Source organism: Dermacentor andersoni, chromosome 3 (genome assembly GCF_023375885.2).
Source record: "Dermacentor andersoni chromosome 3, qqDerAnde1_hic_scaffold, whole genome shotgun sequence".
NCBI lineage: Eukaryota > Metazoa > Arthropoda > Arachnida > Ixodida > Ixodidae > Dermacentor > Dermacentor andersoni.
Window position 1 is genome coordinate 10,593,523 of NC_092816.1, and position 18,890 is coordinate 10,612,412.

Genomic DNA, 18,890 nt, shown 5'->3' on the forward strand with positions numbered 1-18,890 from the left:
TCGTTGCGTGGGCGCTATCAGAGCTGTTCAAAAATAATTTCATTGTAGAGACGTCGATGCCTACGGGGACTGTGATGTGCCGTCGCGACGATTCAATCTTTTTTTTTTTCTTCTAAATTCCTGGACGTTTCAATATTATTTCTCGAGTTGCGTCGCACTGTATGTTTATCGGTGTTCTCAGCGTGCGATTTCCCGCTGCTTCTTTCTTGTAATCCAGTGCATTAATTGATAACACAAACATGACCATATGCCATGCTTTCTTTTGATGTGCTTCTTACCGCTCCCTTTTCATTCCAGTGAACTTGCCAGTATCTATAGCATCGACAAGTTCATAGAACAAACCGTCGTGACATTAGTCGGACAGCGGACTCGGGCGAGCGTCTCAGTGCGCGTTTTCCGAACATTGCAGGCCCGGCGCCGTAGCAGAAATCTTCCTCGCGTCTGTGCTTTGTAGCCGATGACTGTTTGCCAGTTTTATGTTTCGCGAGCCAAGCTTCACGCAGCTTGTTGTCCTGCGGCTACGTGTGAATAAGGCTGACACCGGGCTCCGTTGCGTACGTCCGGCACTGCAGCACCGAGCAGTAGCCTACCATGTTGTGCGCCTTCAAAAGGCAGCCACTACCTATTGTAGTGCTTTCAAGCGTTGTAAAGGAGACATTCGAAGCGGGAAAATCTCGCCACTAAATGAGGACCGCAGCGTACGAGGCAATTTAAACTCTCGTTTTCAGCTCGCTACGGCGCTCCCGAAGCAGCCGACGCGGCCGCTATGTCCATGTGATCCCTAATAGCACGTCACGCCGACGGTGGCGCCAGCTTTTTCAGTGGTGGAGCTCGAGGCCAATAGTGACCACATATGGGTACGGACAGACGCGATGAAACTGCAGTACGTACATTTTGTTCGCAGCGCATGTAGGTGCATTTTCTTTTTCTTCTTTACAACTCCGAGCTAGCGTGTTCGTAGCTTGGTTGGTCATGTTTCTTCAGTTAAAAGGTGAAGCACCCCGAGCTCAACAAGGGCCGCCGCCTTTCTATTCGAATGCTGGGGGCGAAAAGGGACGCGAGCTTCTTTGAAAGCCGTCGATGGGCCTCTTGCATCCGGGTGGCCAAGATGGCACCCGAATGCCCTGCGGTATTCGAAAACAAGAGCTGTTAGCAGACGTGCACGTGGTTTAAGCCCAGATTGCGGAAATACGAACGAACCCATACATTTGCTTCCATGTGGCTAATTCTTTGTGCGTGTACTTTGCAAGACTTTTAAGCGGTCGCCTGTAAACAGTTTAAGAGACATAAATGTGAATAAAGAAGTTGTATTCACCGTTCGATACACAGTGTTTTTATTTTTTTTTGCAAGGTTTACAAGCACGAAAGTGGAGCACCAAATTAATGCACCGATCAAACCAGCAGCTCAAGCGCGCCAAAACATGGAAAAGTGGAGCAAGGCGCACCTCTTGAAGACCGCTGAAACTCACGGTTTACGGGCGCTTTCCGCAAGCAACACTGTGCATCACAGCGGCACGCATCGCGCCAAAACGAAGCTGCGTCTGCGCGCCGCTCAACCGCCGCGACCACCGACGCGCCGTCGCTTGCACGTGAAACAGGCTTTATAATTATCGGAGCATCATCAGCGCACCTGTTTGCCTACATACCGTCCCCGCTTCGTAACGTAGGGCGTTACACTCAAAAGCTGCTGTTCGCACACATTCAGGCACAACAAAGCCAAACAAAGACAACGCCATGGAATGTATCACTGAGTCGACAAAAAGCACGTGCGTTTGAGCATGACCAGACTGAAGTCGGGCACGAAAGTTGCAAATAAATGCAGCACGAACATGCGGCACTTAAGAGAGCGAACTAACGAAGCCGCATACAACAAGTGGCAGCATATGAGATAGGTAATGAGCTAAGAATCGCTCGCTTACCCCACAGAGCCGGGACCATTGCGTTGAAATCAGCCCGGCTGATTTTTTGAAGCCAGACCTTGCTGCGTGCCGCGTCCCGCTTGGCAGATGGAATACGGAACGGTCGCCTGCCGTCCGTTGTGCTGCACCCGGAGGCACAGCAACGCCGCATCGCGAACACGTAACTACGCTACTAAAGATCAAAGGAGGGGTGAAACGTGGTGCCTGCCTACGCCGCTCGCAATGTTGGCACCGCGATGGCGGTGGAAGCAAAAACAAGCAAGAAAGCGCGTGACGGCGTTCGGCCATTGGGAGGGCCGAGCGTCGAGGGAAAGCGCAGGGGAGGAAGAGGGTGGCAATCTTCAAAGGATAGCGCTACTTTTATTTTTTATTGAGGGGTTTGGGTATGCTTCGTTCGGAATTCTTTTCGCATACACGACGTCCGACGGCCGACGCGGGATGCCGACGCCGAATATTGTGCGGCACGGGGCCCTTAACGGTGTCGCGTTAAAGTTCTGGCTCTGCGAGTGACAAAACGCTACGTATTGGCGCGTTGTCCACTTACAGCTCCGCGGAAATCCAGCGATAGGCCTAGCTCGGCGGACGCTGCGGCCATCGCGCTTGCCATGCATCCAGCCCAAGCTCGTCGAAGAGCGCTTATTTTCGCCAAAACGATTAACACTGTACACTTAGGTCGCCCGTAATTAAATGCAATTTGTTTACTAGACCAACACCTCCTCTATTTTTTTCAATGCCAGTGCAATCGCTCGCTCCCAATGGTGCGTCTTAGTTCAGTGAGTTGCTGCAATGCGACGCCACCCAGAGGGTACAATCATCAGAATGGCTTCAGAATAGGTAGGCGTTTGGATGATAACTTATTTCTTCTTACTCAGTGTATTGAAATATCAAGATTACAAAGCAGACAGTTATATGTGGCCTTTTTAGACTTTACAGGAACGTATGACAACGTAGACCGCAACATATTGAGGGATATTCTGGGAGGGGAAGGCTTAGGCGACGATTGTCTACAGCTTTTGAGAGGGACTTACCTAGAAAATACCGTTTGCGTTGAATGCGAAAAGATGAGGAGAGAGGAGAAGGTTGATATCAACAAGGGACTGAGGCAGGGGTGCCCTTTATCCCCACTGCTGCTTATGATGTACATGGTGAGGATGAAGAGGGCACTGGAAGGAAGTAACATCAGGTTTAATCTCATACAAACAGACTGGTGCAGCAGTAGAGCAGCAGCTTCCAGGTTTATTTTATGCGGACGACATTGTGTTGCTAGTCAACAAGCAAAGGGATTTGCAACGTCTGGCTTATATCTGTCTGTAACAGGAAGGCGAGAATTTAGGTTTGGAATTTAGCATTAGAAAATCAGGTTTTATAATATTCAATGAAAACAGTGAACAGACAGTGGTAATACAGGGCCATGAAATACCTCGGGTAAAAGAATATAAATATCTTGGTATATGGATAAACGAGGGCGATAGATATATGGAAACACAGGAAAAAACAATAACAGCAGACTGTTTTTTTTTTTTTTTTTTTTTTTGTAACAACAGACTGAGGAATATGGAAGTAAAGGGGAAGAGAAATGCAACCATAATGAAGCACAGAGCGATATGGGGATACAATAGGTATACTAGGTGCTCCGGGGTATGTGAAAAGCTGTAATGGTTCCAGGACTTACCTTTGGAAATGCGGTTATTTGCTTGAAATCAGGGGTACGATCAGGACTCGATGGCAACCAAAGGTCAGTGGGACGCCTCACACTGGGCGCTCACGGGAAGACAACAAATGAAGCTGTGCAGGGTGATATGGACTGGACAAGTTGTGAAGTGAGGGAAGCTCACAGTAAAATTGATTATGAAGAACGACTGAGGAATATGGAAGACAGTAAATGGGCTGGAAGAGTGTTGAGGTACCCTTGATAAACATTAAAGGACCACGGGCGAAAATGACTCGCCACGATATGCGTGCGAATACTTGAGCCCTGTCGTATAAGTCCACAAATAGTTTGCTGTATAGCAGCCGGCACGGAACACGTACTCGACAGTGTCAACCCCATCGTTTTTCTTATTGAACCACGCGTGAACCGGCAACACGCGGCGCCGAAACTAAAACAAAAACAAAAGATGAGAGCTTAGCGATCGCATGACGTATATAAACATGGCAGCCATGACTTTACGCCATCCTCCCAGCGCCGGCACTACCTAAAAGCACAGCCTTCGAGATTGCCTACATATATTTGTAGCAATAATTAGCTTTGGGTGAGTTTTCATAAACCGGTGTTCCCGAATTTTATCAGTGTTGACGTGTCCTCGGGACTCGGAAGTCCTTAAGACAGAAATTGCCCCAATATAGCCATGTAGCTAACTCGGAATTTTCGACGCCAACCCTTATAAAAGGTAGCTCAGTTTGGCTATTAATAGCCCAATCTTGCAACCCTGCGAGTGCACCTAGGTGCGGGTACAGCCACTGTAGCGCGGGAAAGCAGAAGAAATAGAGAAAAGGGTGCGAAAAATACCACGTGACGGCGCTCAACCAATTGGGAGACGCAGACGTTCTCTCCTGCCTCGTCGCATGCTCCTCGCAGCCGCGGTGGCGGCGTCAAGATAAAAGCATGTCGCTACCTTTTAGGTTTTTTCCTAGTTTTACCTCTAGTGCGGCTCTGGCGCGGCGGGTGTTGCACGAGTAAAGAGGGCGCGCGTGGACATCGCCGCGACCATAGAGTTTCTCACTATAACACCTAGAGGGAAATCTGGCGCCACTGTCTATGGGAGTTTCCTAAAGGGGCACCGTGCCGTCATGGGAATGACGGTATATGTGTCTGCGAGGCTCGTGTTGGCTGGTGTTCTAAGAGGCATCGTCTAAAACGTGGATATGGCTACACAAATAACGCGTTGTCAAAGTAAAATCTTCATAAAATGTTTCCATTCACGCATATTACATCTTTACTCACCCACGATGCATGACCAAGCGAAGAAAAGTAAGAACAGACTACAAACTGTTTCAAAGCCAGCGCGAACCTTGTCGTCTGTCCTCCAACTTTAGCGGCCCGCTGATACTTTTTACGTAACATGTATTCGTACACACAATAACAAGTACTCATGGTTAAACAAAACATGTTCTTGCGTAATAATAAAGCCAAAAAAGCTTTTCACGTGCTGTTTTAGTAGAAAATGAATCATTGTGACAGACGGAATGGTGCTTGCCAAGCGCGTCTTCAAGGTGTCCTGTCTCTCCGAGAACGATGCCAATCCGAAGTCACAATATACCGGCATTCCCATGCATACCACAGCGCAGCAGCGCCAGATTTCCCTCTAGGTAATGTAGTGAGAAACTCTATGGCCGCGACGACACGCAACGCCGCCTAGGGGTGTGTTGCGTGGCACGTCAATCCCTCACTCTATGAAGCCTGGATTATCGCGCGTTCCTTGTGAGCGCAAACGCTCGCCTGCATTCTAATTACGCCTCGGCAATCACCATAAAGAAATGAATGTATTAAAACTGACTGAATAAACTCGAAAGGAAAAACTTTGGCAGTAGACTGTTTCGAACCTATGACGCCATGCTCGTGAGTCGAGTGTCTTGCCCGCTGGGCTAAACCAGCGCCAGCTAGTTAGCATGCCTGTGCACTCTGCTTTATGACATCGTGCTACTTGGACCGAAATTTCCATTGCCAAGCCCGGCGTGACGAAAGCGGTGACGTCAAAATCCCCACAGCTTATTGGGGAGTGTCTCCATTAGATTTTATGGCAATCGGGCAAGGTAGCGCGGCGTCGAGGATCGAAATGCACCGGCCTATCTATAACTTTCTAACTTCTTATCTAAATCTACAACTTTAGAAAAAAAGGGGGCGTTTACCCCTCCGAGGCGGATGCACACGAACATCCACCAATGGGCGCGCACTCTGGACCGACGTCATGCGCCAGACGGCCGGTGACCCCGCCGTCGGAGAAGATGGCCGCCCGGGCTTCGAACTGGGCGAAGTCGCGTCAGCTGTGCGCGTCAACGCCTCGTCACAGTGAATTCCCAAACTGTTTGTGATTGTCTATCATGCCGGAAATATTACTGCGGGCTTACGATGCGCCATTTGTGCCGCGTGCGTTTATTCCAAGCCGTGATCCGGCGAAGAAACATTGCAGCGAGCACCGCTGACGCTGCACTACGCTTTGCCTGAAAACAGGAACCCACGACGACCGCTGCAAACACACATCCTGCCTGTTTGTTCCATGTCTGTTTTATTTCGTTCCCGAGTGAAGTTACGACGAGAAAAGTTTGCCAAAGTCTGGTGCCTACTGTCAGCGGCGGGTGTGTTCGTGTACTGTGTCGCTGCGTTTCTCGTCGGACGGGGTGAAGAGATGAAGCAAAACCATTCTCAGGAGAAATGAGAAAAGCGTGCGCGCGTGAAACAAACCTACGAGTGTCTCAACAGAAAATATTTGCAAAAGAAGCCTCCAACGCAAAGATTTGTCGCCGTCAACTTAGCGTGAACGATCGTTTTCAGCAGTAAGATGGCCGAGCGTCTAACGGCGGTGCTCGTGCGTTGTGTGGCACCGTCGATTGATTGCTTTCCACCAGTGCTCACCGCGCGCACAAGCTGTAGAATGCGTGCTGTGGCACAGTCACGCATAAGTTGTGTTGCCAGCGCTCGATATGGTTTCCCACAACATAGCTTCGCGCTTTCTAGGTATACTTTGTGGCGCAAAATACATTTCTGGAAAAGGGACAGAAGAAAGGGAGAAATTTATTTTCCAGAAATGTATTTTGCGCCACAAAGTATACCTAGGAAATCTAAGCACCAACTTGCCCAAGAAGAAGTCCTTTTGGAATAGCTTCGCGCTGCTTTTCAATTCTTGTTATATGTTGCAATTAAAAATTCCCAAGAGAGTGTTAAAAGAACGGTAAAAAAAGAAAAACATACGAGAAGGTAGGCACAGCAGCTTGTCTACCCGCTCCTATAATACCTCTACTCAGGTCTGTTTGTAAATGTGTGTATGTTTTCTTGCGTTTGTCAATTTTTTTTTATTTCCCACATTTCTTTATATTTGAGTTTTTCTTGGTTTTCGCGTTTGTGTGCCTGATTCCATGCATGTTTGCGCATACTCTTATTTCTGTCCTTTTCTTTATGTTAGCATTTGTTTTTGCTAGTTTTCTTTCAGCAAAGTCTTTACGCATTTTCATTAACGAATCTCATTCAAAGCACTAACTCCTGTACACTGCAGGGCTGGCCTCTTCCATCGCATTAAAACCTTTCTCACTGGTCTACCTCGTCTTCTCAATCTGCCTACTCGCTGTGTTTTATGTCCTTGCTTCTTGTGTTGTTGCTTCAATGAGATTCACCAACTTGCTCAAAACAAATTTTGATCGCCTATGAAAACAGAAAGGTTTAGAGATACATTTTCTTAAAAGCGTCATGTGGGTTGCACAGCAACTTTGCCTCTTACCTCTGTTCATGTTTATGCATCAGTACATGTGGCAGCTCGCCAGAAGTGCACATGAAAGGCTGCATATTGCGAAGCAACATCTTTCTATGCTGTTGCATTTTTCATGCATTCAGTCTTAGTAAACAGATGTTTCGCTGCCCATCACATATGATGGTAAAAGTTTTCAACACGAATAACATTGTGCAGTGGGGAGTCATTTCATGTCTGACGCTTTCGTTGTTGCAAATACATTTTTCTGTGAATGGAGCCCAGCGAAGCAGTGCACTCAGAGCTTTTGCAACTTTCAGCATTTATTACTTCACAAATGTCATTGTCTGAACCTGGCTGTCCATCACTATGCCGATGGCATGTGAATTAAATAATTGCCTCAATAAAACACATTCAACTTCACTCAGCATTTTTTAGTACAAACAATGCTAGCAGAGCTATTCAGGGTGAATAATTGTGCTTACATTGGTGTTACTTGCCCGGTCAGATAAACAAATACAACAATGGCTGTGGCATGACTGTGATTTGATGTGCAGACTGCGAACGGTGCCTTTCAAGCGTGCCCTCGACTACTGCTATTAATGGTTACCCGAATAAGTATTTTGGGCCTAACTAAGCTAATGATGTTTGATAATTGTTCTTATTCGCAAAACTTGCCTGGGCCAGGTAACCAAAATAAGCAATGCCACCACATGAATGTGTTTTTGCATGCAAGCTGCCAACAGTGGCTGTCATTTTCGCGTTGATTGCTGCCGTTTCACCAACAGTGGCGACGGCATGACTGCGCTTTGATGCAGACTGCTAATGGTGCCTTTCAAGCTTGCCCTCGAGTGCTTCTGTGAATGGCTACCCGAATGAGTATTTTGGGCCTCACTAAGCGAATGATGCTTGATAATTGTTGTCTTATTCGCATTACTTGCCTGGGTCAGATAAGCAGGTTAAACAATGCCACCACATGAACGTGCTTTTTCATGCAAGCTGCCAACAGCGGCTGTCATTTTCGTGTTGATTGCTGCCGTTTCACCAACAGTGGCGACAGCATGACTGCGCTTTGATGCAGACTGCTAATGGTGCCTTTCAAGCTTGCCCTCGAGTGCTTCTGTGAATGGCTACCCGAATGAGTATTTTGGGCCTCACTAAGCGAATGATGCTTGATAATTGTTGTCTTATTCGCATTACTTGCCTGGGTCAGATAACCAGGTTCAGATAACCAGGTTAAACAATGCCACCACATGAACGTGCTTTTTCATGCAAGCTGCCAACAGCGGCTGTCATTTTCGTGTTGATTGCTGCCGTTTCACCAACAGTGGCGACGGCATGACTGCGCTTTGATGCAGACTGCTAATGGTGCCTTTCAAGCTTGCCCTCGAGTGCTTCTGTGAATGGCTACCCGAATGAGTATTTTGGGCCTCACTAAGCGAATGATGCTTGATAATTGTTGTCTTATTCGCATTACTTGCCTGGGTCAGATAACCAGGTTAAACAATGCCACCACATGAACGTGCTTTTTCATGCAAGCTGCCAACAGCGGCTGTCATTTTCGTGTTGATTGCTGCCGTTTCACCTACAGTGGCGACGGCATGACTGCGCTTTGACGTGCAGATTGCTAATGGTGCCTTTCAAGCGCGCCCTCGACTACACTCTAAGAAAAGTTTACACCCTTTGGAGTGCCCCTTCTGCCACACAACAATAATCGTCATCTGCTTTGATGCGTTTCCTTTCTTTAACGCTGCGAGCCCGGTACTTTCCAGTAACGAACGGCATGCGCGTTATCAGCATGATAGCATTCCTGACAGGAAAGTAGCGGCCGCGGCGTTTTCAAGAAAGCAAACGCATCAAGGCAGATGACGATTATTGTTGTGTGGCAGAAGGGGCACTCCAAAGGGTGTAAACTTTTCTTAGAGTGTACTGCTATGAATGGCTACCCGAATGAGTATTTTGGGCCTCACTAAGCTAATGATGCTTGATAATTGTTGTCTTTGCATTACTTGCCTGGGCCAGATAACCAAAATAAGCAATGCAAACACATGAATGTGCTTTCGCGTGCAGGCTGCTAAGAGTGGCTGTCAATTTCACGTTGGCTACGGCTTTTTCGTGTGAAGCTGGATAATGGCTGCCCGAACGAGCATTTCGGGCCCCACATATTTATTCAGAGTTAATAATTGTATTTACTTTCAGATTTTCCAGCATTTCAGCACGTTTCCATGCCAATACTTACATTAAGCACGATCTGTGCAGGACGTTGCTTTTTCAGAATTGAGCTTCCATTAAAAGGAATGTGTCACCAAATGAACTGCTAAATTATTTGAGAGATCACGGGAAAATGCTTGGCTGCTGCGAACCCACCGGCGAAATTTGGGTAGCCCTAATAAGGGCTGTTCTTTCGTTAATAAGAAGCTGTTATGCTTCATTGAGTGGGTCAATGCCGGACAGCTCGCAGTCGGAGTCGCTTTCTTCACTGTCATCTTCACTGTCAAGCGTGGCTTTACAGATGCTACCAACTCAAGCAGCTGCTTTTTAACCATCCTTTCGCTGTAGGTGATGTTTTTGCTTTTGAGCCACTCCTGTATTTTTTCCTTCTTCCAAGCTGTCGTCGGTAATTTCTACGCTACCAGCAGGCAACTTCTGCAGAACGTTATTAAACCATCCCTCGAAGCGATTGCCGTCCATTTCTTCGTGGTAGTCGCCCGTTTTTTGGCCTCGGAATATGTCTAAGCACCCGTCGACGAAGCCATCCTCGCTGCCGATGTGCGTCACAATCAGGCGCTGGCCTTTCCCTGAAGGTTGTTTCAAACCCGTCGACAGGCCATTTGCTCGCGCATATAGGCGCCCGCGCTTCTGCACCACGGTGTCTGTCCACACGATCGACCGAGTGTGTCCCGCCGTCACCCATGTCTCGTCCAGGAAAAAGACCTTTCGGCCTTCCGCCCGGTAGCGCTCCACGTCACGAAGGTAGCGATTCCGCCATTCAGTTATGTCATCCCGGTCGATAAGCAGCGAATTGCGGCTCCTCTTCTTGTGCTTGAATCCGATCTCGACAAGCAGACGACGCACAGTACACCACTTCAGTGATGAGAGATACATACGCTTCGAGAACTCGTTAGTTATCTCCTCGACCGTCGGTATCTCGTTGCGGCGAAAGAAATCGTGCACACATGACCTCAGAGCGCTCAACGTGAAGCTGTCATACTTCGTGCTGCGTCTTCTATTCTCCGCATTTCGTGGGCGCTTTCGCGAGGGTGTCGACAGTTTGCCACCCGAAATATGCGATGCTTTGTCCTCCCTCCTCACCTTGACCACTGTGCTTTCGCTGACACCGAGCATCTCGGCGAAAAACTTGGTCGTGGCCTCCACGCTCTGTTCAGGCTCCCTGTTACGCCAATATCTGTAGCAGTGGAGGATCATATTGCGTGAATCGCTGTTCAGGATGTGGCCACTCTTGTTCTTGTCGAGGATCCTTGGTGGTGTGGACATCGAGGCTACACAAGGCTCGTTCGGCAACAAAGAATCGCATTCCGGTGTCACCTCGTTGGGCTCCATGTCGGAAAACTCGCACGGAATGCCTTGCGCGAACTGGCGAGATTTCAGGCTCACAAACAAAAAAAGAAGAAAGGAGAAAATTTGTGAAACGCTAAACCAAAAAATATAAATTTTATGCTATTTAACACCATGAGTGTTTATTTAATACGATGAATGAAGGATTTTTGTACCTTTCCTGCCTCGAGTATTCACGCCCCAGGTTTGTAATGGTTGCGATAAATGCATTGTTTTATATAAGTACTTGTTGTTACGTTTCGCCTACGACGCGCGGTATAGCCGGCGCGGATGCAACGGACGCCGGGGCTTCGTTCAACGCGGCGGACATTTTGGCCCGTTCAGCGCTGCCGCAACGCCTCCCCGCCAAGCGCGTCCAGGCATGTTTCGATGCCACGTGTCTTCGTGTGTGCGTGTGTGTGTGTGTGCATGTTGGTGCCCACGCTTGTCAAAGCGCGGCAGCCGGGGAGAGGAGCTCCCCCAACTGTGAAGCGAGGAGGTCTGACCGGCGCCGGCCCGGCGGATGCGTCACCTACTCGTCCCAACGTGCCCGAGCGGCGCCGTCACGTGCGCCTCTATCGAGGCGTTCCTTCTTGCCCTCAACTCCGAGAGTATAAGAGCAGCTGCCCCCGGACGCCAAGAGAGAGGCTCCGATTTCTTCTGTCGAGTAACGTGCTCACCCGTCTCTCCACTTCGGTCGACCTGACCGGCCGCTCTTTTGTGATGCTAGAATAAACAAGTTGTTCTGTTAGCAGTCGACTCATGCTTTGCCAAGACCTTCGGATGCTTCCAGTTGTGCCCCAGGCCGCCAGGCCAACGCTACCCTTGGGGCTTGCGACCCGATTGCAACAACTGGTGCCAGCGGTGAGATCGCGACAACGGAGGCCAGCAGCGAAGATATGCGGTTGACTGTATGCTGAGCAGCACAACGACCATCCGGGAGCAGTGCAACGAGCCCTGTGTGATGACTGGTTGCCTGCAGCGGAACGACTGCGCTGAATTCTTGGCTGCGAGGTTTGGTGAGTGCGGGACTTTCTTCTTCTGAGTTTTGCCAGGCTTTTGTTAGTGTCAGAAACCGAGCTGGTAATTGTGGTTGTCGTTGCTGCCGGGTTAGTTTGCGGCAATACAATAGTAGGCAGTAGAGAAAGCAGCATTCAGAGCAGCCATGGATTTGAAGTCGTTGCGCAAACCGAAATTGCTGGAGCTTGCAAGAGAGTTGGGTCTGGATGTCTCGGACAAACTCAGAAAACCAGAACTGCTAAGGGCTATTCTTGAGTTAGAAGCTGAAGATGACGAGCTGTCGGAATGCCTTGAGACCATTGAGGAGAGGGAGACGGCAAAAAGACAGGAGCGCGAACTTAAAGAGCAAAAAGAGAAAGACGAGCGCGAACGAAAAGAACAGACAGGGAAAGATGAGCGCGAACGTAAAGAACAGAAAGAGCGAGAGCAACAAGAGAAAGAAAAAGAGCGCGACCGTCAACACGCTTTGGAAATGAAGCGTCTCGAGATAGAGATGGAACGCGCTCGTAATGGAAGTCAGGCACACGGTGCAGGAGAACGAGTATTGTTCAATATGACTGACCTGATGCGGCCGTTTAAGCTTGGAGAGGACATTGGTTTGTTCCTGGTTAACTTTGAGCGAACGTGCGAGAAGCAGGGGTTCTCTCGGGAAACGTGGCCACAGCGCTTGCTCACTTTGTTACCCGGCGAGGCGGCCGACGTAGTCGCTCGCTTGAAGAGAGAGGAGGCAGAGGATTTCGACAAAGTGAAATCGAGTCTGCTAAAAAAAGTACAGGCTGTCAGCGGAGGCGTTCCGTCGGAAGTTTCGGGAAAATGAGAAAGGCAGAAGTGAGTCATATACAGAGTTTGCCTACAGGCTAATGTCAAACATGCAGGAGTGGCTCAAAGAAGAGAAAGCGTTTGGTGACCACGAGAAAGTTCTGCAGTGTTTCGGGCTGGAACAGTTTTATAGTCGGTTACCTGAGAACGTGCGGTACTGGGTCTTGGATAGGCCAGACGTTAGTACGGTGGCTAAAGCCGCTGAGCTAGCCGAGGAGTTTGTGACGCGTCGGGCTCGCGGAGCTAAAGACGGTCAAAAGGGTGAATTTGGCTCCAAGTTTGAGAGGCCGAAGTTCACACCCATGAGAGCAAGGGGGAACACACGTAGTGCGGATGCGAGTGAAAGCAGTCCGACCGAACCTAAGGAGACGGCGGCAGCCGAAGCCGAACGCAGAAAGCGGTTCGAGACGAGGCAAGCGCGCGTGTGTTATACGTGCCAGAAGCCGGGTCACTTTTCGGCGCAGTGTCCGGAAACAAAAACAAAAGTCGTGTTTTTGTCATTATGCAGCACTGACGAGAACATGAAGCTTCTCGAGCCTTACATGCGAGACCTCCTCGTGAACGGGAAAGAGTGCCGAGTGCTTCGCGATTCCGCAGCTACGATGGATGTAGTTCACCCCTCTTACATAGAACCCGATATGTTCACGGGCGAGTGCGCATGGATCAAGCAAGCCGTGGAAGCTCATAGCGTGTGTCTGCCCGTAGCAAAAGTGCTTATTGAAGGACCTTTCGGAGCGCTTGAGACGGAGGCCGCAGTGTCATCTATGCTGCCCCCCCAGTACCCGTACCTATTTTCGAACAGGTCCGATCACCTCCTGCGCGAGAAGGGGCTTTTGTTTGGTGAGGCTAGCGTTCGGGCCTTAACCAGATCGAAGGTTCGGTAGCTCGCTGCAAAGGCGGTAGTTGCGGGGCCGACGTTGTCGAACAATGAGAAAGGGTCAGAGGCGCAGCAAGCTGATATTCTGAGCACGTCTGAACTGAACAAAATTAAGCCTGTAGCGTTGAAGGCACCAGATACTGGAGAGGAAATGCCCGACACGGGAAAGTTAGAAGAGCTATCTGCAGATTTGCTCATCGCGCCTACGTCAGACGGACTCAATAGGTTGCTAAAAGTCAGCCGGTCGGCTTTGATAGCCGAGCAAAGAAAGGATGGCAGCCTAGAACACATACGCTGCAATGTCAAGGAAAGTATCGCCAAGAAAAATGCTCCTTTTGTGGAAAGAGGTGGGGTCCTGGACCGGAAGTGTCTAGACCGCAGGGGAGTGGAGTTCGATCAGCTGATCGTGCCTCAGTGCTACCGTCAGGATCTGTCGCGCTTGTCGCATGGGGGTTCGTGGTCCGGACACCTAGGAGTTAAGAAAACTAAGGACCGTCTCTTGCAAGAGTACTATTGGCCAGGGTGTTTTCGGGACGCAGATCACTTTGTGAGGACATGTGACACCTGTCAGCGGGTGGGCAAACCAGGGGACAAATCGAGGGCGCCGTTGAAGTTGGTACCTATCATTACAGAGCCTTTTAGACGGCTCGTTATTGATACAGTGGGACCTCTGCCGGTAACAACCACGGGGTACAGACACATTTTGACTGTGATCTGCCCAGCGACAAAGTTCCCTGAAGCAGTGCCGGTTAAAGAACTCAGCTCAGTTGAGATAGTCAATGCACTACTGTCCATATTTACGCGAGTTGGTTTTCCTGCGGAAATCCAGTCAGATCAGGGCACAGTGTTTACTAGCGCTTTGACGACAGCCTTTCTCGAAAGGTGCGGGGTAAAGCTGTTACACAGCTCAGTGTACCACCCACAATCGAATTCCGTTGAGAAGCTCCACTCCGTAATGAAGCGCGTGTTGAGAGCATTGTGTTTTGAACAACAAACTGACTGGGAGCTGTGTCTGCCTGGGGTGATGTTTGCATTAAGGACCGCGCCGCATGCGGCTACGGGGTTTTCGCCAGCTGAGCTGGTGTACGGTCGCTCGCTGCGGTCTCCGCTTCGCATGCTTCGAGACGGATCACTGCCCTCTCCAATGGCTGCAGACCATCTCTTCCACAAATGGCCGCCTCCTGCGCTGGAGCCTCGCTTTGCAACAATATTCCTTTGAGGTGCGTTACAAAAAGGGGAGTCTCAACGGTAACGCCGATGGCTTGAGTCGAGGCCACTAAGGTAGGAATCAGCCTCAAAGTTATTTGTTACTGATGTCTTTCTTCCTGAGGCAGGATTTTTAACATATTGCTTTTATTTAGTGTTTCAAAGTGATGACGTGCTTTCTAGTGCAATTTTCCAGTTTGTGGACGCGTTCTGAGTGCTGCTAAACTACTGTAAGGAACTAGGCAGTAGTATAAAAGGGGAAAGAGCCTGGCATGACTTAGTGAGGGTTGTGCCGTGCTTGCTGACTGAGCGGTTGAGTTTCGGCGTAGTTCTAACGCTTGCTGGGAACGAGAAACAAAAATGGCAACTCTCCCGAAGTCACTTTGCAGTGTCCTGTGTGAACCTGAACGTGAGAACGAGGCCTTCTCTGTGCGCTGCGCTCAAGAAACGCCGAAGGACGACCGACTTCGGTTATGAGCATCATCGAGCGACATCCCTCCGGACAGCGGATGCAGTCCCCTGACCATCGGGATCTCCTTCTCCCGGCGGGGCGGTCTGTTACGTTTCGCCTACGACGCGCGGTATAGCCGGCGCGGATGCAACGGACGCCGGGGCTTCGTTCAAAGCGGCGGACATTTTGGCCCGTTCAGCGCTGCCGCAACGCCTCCCCGCCAAGCGCGTCCAGGCATGTTTCGATGCCACGTGTCTTCGTGTGTGCTTGTGTGTGTGTGTGCATGTTGGTGCCCACGCTTGTCAAAGCGCGGCAGCCGGGGAGAGGAGCTCCCCCAACTGTCAAGCGAGGTCTGACCGGCGCCGGCCCGGCGGATGCGTCACCTACTCGTCCCAACGTGCCCGAGCGGCGCCGTCACGTGCGCCTCTATCGAGGCGTTCCTTCTTGCCCTCAACTCCGAGAGTATAAGAGCAGCTGCCCCCGGACGCCAAGAGAGGGGCTCCGATTTCTTCTGTCGAGTAACGTGCTCTCCCGTCTCTCCACTTCGGTCGACCTGACCGGCCGCTCTTTTGTGATGCTAGAATAAACAAGTTGTTCTGTTAGCAGTCGACTCGTGCTTTGCCAAAACCTTCAGATGCTTCCAGTTGTGCCCCAGGCCGCCAGGCCAACGCTACCCTTGGGGCTTGCGACCCATATTCAACATTGTCCAATAGCAACTTATTCATTTTAAGCTAGGAAAAAGAGTAGTAAATGTGCCGTGTGCATGTAAACAAACGCAGGAGCCATGCAGAGCTGCTCTTTCTACTTTTGTCACTTGCAATGAAGCGAAAGAGCAGACGACAGGAAGCGTTGTGGAAGGCACGGGGTTATTTTTCTGCCGCTATCCGGCATGTGCTGTAGCACATCAGAGCTCTACTAAACCAGTCATCAAAATACAAAAGTCTTTGTTTATACCGAGAATTGCGCGTTTCAGAAGCACGATTTTTTGAGCGGGATTATTTTAGTCGCGGAGGCAATCGGCTGTCGCGCTTCGGTCGTCTGGGCGGGGCCAGCGGGGCCTCCCCTTTCTTCTAAAGTTGTATCCGACTATAGACATCCTAATCCGGAGGGCTTACAAGACAGCCCTCGGTCTACCCGAAACTACCAACACGAAACGTCTACTCCAGTTGCCATGGCGCAGCTGGAGGAGACGACAATGAAGCTACCAGCAGGCAACTTCTGCAGAACGTTATTAAACCATCCCTCGAAGCGATTGCCGTCCATTTCTTCGTGGTAGTCGCCCGTTTTTTGGCCTCGGAATATATCTAAGCACCCGTCGACGAAGCCATCCTCGCTGCCGATGTGCGTCACAATCAGGCGCTGGCCTTTCCCAGAAGGTTGTTTCAAACCTGTCGACAGGCCATTTGCTCGAGCATATAGGCGTCCGCGCTTCTGCACCACGGTGTCTGTCCACACGATCGACCGAGTGTGTCCCGCCGTCACCCATGTCTCGTCCAGGAAAAAGATCTTTCGGCCTTCCGCCCGGTAGCGTTCCACGTCACGAAGGTAGCGATTCCGCCATTCAGCTATGTCGTCCCGGTTGATAAGCAGCGAATTGCGGCTCCTCTTCTCGTGCTTGAATCCGATCTCGACAAGCAGACGACGCACAGTACACCACTTCAGTGATGAGAGATCCATACGCTTCGAGAACTCGTTAGTTATCTTCTCGACCATCGGTATCTCGTTGCGGCGAAAGAAATCGTGCACACATGACCTCAGCGCTGCAAGAGTTGTCGGACGATCCCACCGCTGTCAACCAGATGTAGGAGTCGTCGGACGATCTCGCCGTTGCCACCATTTGAAGGAGTTGAAGGTCGTAGAGAGGAACTCGGTGAACAGGATTGATTTACATTAGTTACATCTTAGACAAGACATATATCGACAGTCTAGCGTGACTCCCATATGGAGCCCGCAAGACTAACGTAGTGCAAACAGCTGACGAGCACTCAGCTCACGAGTACATTTCGAGCACGACAACGAGCACTCAGCTCACGAGTACATCTCGAGCACGACAACGAGCACTCAGCTCACTACGACGAGCATACACTAGCAGCCGGCAAACGCTGCTTATGAGCACTTGGTCCCCCCTTGATTCCAAGCGGACGGAAACGTTCGTCCAGTCATCGTTCGACGTCACCGTTCGACGTCACCATAGACCAGCCCTTTTGGAGGAGGATGAGGGCTGTCGACTTGGAGGAGGATGAGGGCTTACATACACGTGCCGCACACACACACTGGTGTAAAGGTCCGGAGCCGACGTCAGAGGGGCTTCGTAGAACTCTGGAGCCCGCAACGGCGACGAGGCTAGAGGTTGGCGGTTTCAGCACAAAGCCTGCTTCGTCGAACTCCTTCACTCGCAACGGCGACGAGGCTAGAGGTTGGCGGCGGCATTCCAAGATGAGGTTACCACCACTGGCGTAACTGGCTGGCAAACTTGCACTGCAGCTGGCCGTTCTTAACAGCGCGCACAACGTGAAGCTGTCATACTTCGTGCTGCGTCTTCTTTTCTCCGCATTTCGTGGGCGCTTTCGCGAGGGCGTCGACAGTTTGCCACCCGAAATATGCGATGCTTTGTCCTCCCTCCTCACCTTGAACACTGTGTTTTCGGTGACACCGAGCATCTCGGCGACAAACTTGGTCGTGGCCTTGACGCTGTGTTCAGGCTCCCTGTTACGCCAATACGTGTATCAGTGGAGGATCATATTGCGTGAATCGCTATTCAGGATGTGGCCACTCTTGTTCTTGTCGAGGTTCCTTGGTGGTGTGGACATCGAAGCGACACAAGGCTCGTTCGGCAACAAAGAATCGCATTCCGGTGTCACCTCGTTGGGCTCCATGTCGGAAAACTCGCACGGAATGCCTTGCGCGAACTGGCGAAATTTCAGGCACGCAAAAAAAAAAAAGTGAAACACAAAAATAAAAAATATAAATTTTATGCTATTAAGCACCTAATTGTTTATTTAATACGATGAATGAAGCATTTTTGTACCTTTCCTGCCTCGAGTATTCACGCCCCAGGTTTGTAATGGTTGCGATAAATGCATTGTTTTATATGAGTACTTGTCCAATGGCAACTGATTCATTTTAAGCTCGGAAAAAGAGTAGTAAATGTGCCGTGTACATGTAAACACGCGCAAAAGCCATGTAGAGCTGCACTTTCTACTTTTGGCACTTGCAATGAAGCGAAAGAGCAGACGACAGGAAGCGTTGTGGAAGGCACGGGGTTATTTTTTTTGTCGCGATCCGGCATGTGCTGTATTTAGCACATGAGAGCTCTACTAAACCAGTCATCAAAATACAAAATTCTTTGTTTATACTGAGAATTGCGCGTTTCAGAAGCACGATCTTTTGAGCGGGATTATTTTAGTCGCGGAGGCAATCGGCTGTCGCGCTTCGGTCGTCTGGGCGGGGCCAGCGGGGCCTCCCCTTTTTTCTAAAGTTGTATCCGACTTATAGACCGTTTTTTCGTAGGCGCCGCCATATTGTGAACGCAGTGGCGCCGCCTATGAGCAGCGCCATACTGGCTTGGGTGAAAGCGGTCTTTTGCATGGCAGGTATACGCTCGGCGGTAGGTTCTGGCGTTTGTTTTCGCGGTCGTGCGGTCT

General features: G+C 50.0%; 1 protein-coding gene across 1 annotated transcript in view; it reads left to right on the forward strand.

Moving 5' to 3' along the window:
• Positions 1-18,890, forward strand: part of LOC126520925 (monocarboxylate transporter 12-B-like) — a 117,369-nt gene that overhangs the window by 27,520 nt on the left and 70,959 nt on the right. The gene's annotated exons all lie outside the window — the stretch shown is intronic.